Here is a 1,146-nt window from a genome sequence, read left to right as displayed (position 1 = left end):
CTAATATGTACAACTTCGAACTAATATTTACAACTTAAAACTAATATGTACACCTTTAAACTAATATTTACAACTTAAAACTAATATATATAAATAATAATAAGAAAACGTATATTAATTTTGCCTTAAGTTTATGTTTTTTCTGTTTAAAACGATTGTGGCTTAAGGCCACAATTCTTCGAAGCTCCGTTATAAGTTAAGGCATTCAAATAATACCAGTATAAAAGCCTTCCAAAAACTAACCCTACGCACTTTAGCTTTAGTAGGGATTCCTTTTCCTTGCGCCCCTCTAAGTTGTAGTGATACATTAAATCGTCAGAAAATCGCTTTGACCCGGCATTCACGCAATAATTTACTTTGTGCCTACACCTCGGCCTTTTCTGGCATCTAGAAAATGAAAATATAAAAATTAGTTTCTGTACTAATTTGGTAATGTAATACTGCTTTACTTACTTTGTCTGTTAGGGAATTTTCGACGGCAGTGACACGAGTCTCAATGACATCCAGCTTCTAGATTATATCTGAAAAGACATAAATATATTTTTATAAAGGAAATACCTCCAGACGATGGTGACAATTTGTGATGGTTCTACTGGGAGAGCGGAAACGAGATTGTAAGGTATCTTTTTAAACACTTTACCTGTAAAAAAATATTACTAAAAAATGAGTAATATTTATGTTCAATACAACCTCTATGGGGGTCCCACGGTTGCGACATTCCACATCGGAATTAATTTCCTCTACCAAGTCATCGAAATAACTAATAAAACTACCTCATTTTCTGAAACTTTACCTACAAGTAAGCCTAAATCTGCAGACTATATAAATGGTTTAAAAAACTTAATATATACAATTGATGAATTTAGTGACAACCCCTTATCTGGTAAGAAATTTTCTGGGCTTTCTATAGAAATTTTCAGTAACAAAGCGTGGAAAAAGTAAGTTATCAAGTTCAGTAATTAGTATTTTTCATATTAAAACTTGAAAATAAATTACAAAAAACATTCACCGTCGAACTGTCATCGTAACCGGTTGCTTTTCGCTCTTTGCTTATTGAGTTTGTTAAAACGGTATAACGGTTTGTTCTGCGTTTATATTACGCTCGTGCTTTGTTTGTGAATTAATTTTTTATCGTTTTATATCTTT

The 1,146-nt window shown here is 31.8% G+C and overlaps 1 long non-coding RNA gene across 1 annotated transcript in view; it reads right to left on the bottom strand.

Moving 5' to 3' along the window:
* The window catches only part of LOC108978047, an 8,013-nt gene continuing 6,867 nt past the window's right edge, over positions 1-1,146 (bottom strand). The window contains exons 2-3 of the long non-coding RNA XR_001994078.1: positions 454-521; positions 1-387 (exon numbers count right to left, since the gene is read on the bottom strand). This is a non-coding gene — a long non-coding RNA (uncharacterized LOC108978047). The remainder of the gene's footprint in view (positions 388-453; positions 522-1,146) is intronic.

This window comes from Bactrocera latifrons, unplaced genomic scaffold, assembly GCF_001853355.1.
Source record: "Bactrocera latifrons isolate USDA-ARS-PBARC rearing strain unplaced genomic scaffold, ASM185335v1 scaffold_996, whole genome shotgun sequence".
In the NCBI taxonomy this organism is placed as follows: Eukaryota; Metazoa; Arthropoda; class Insecta; order Diptera; family Tephritidae; genus Bactrocera; species Bactrocera latifrons.
This window is presented reverse-complemented; position numbering and strand designations above follow the sequence as displayed.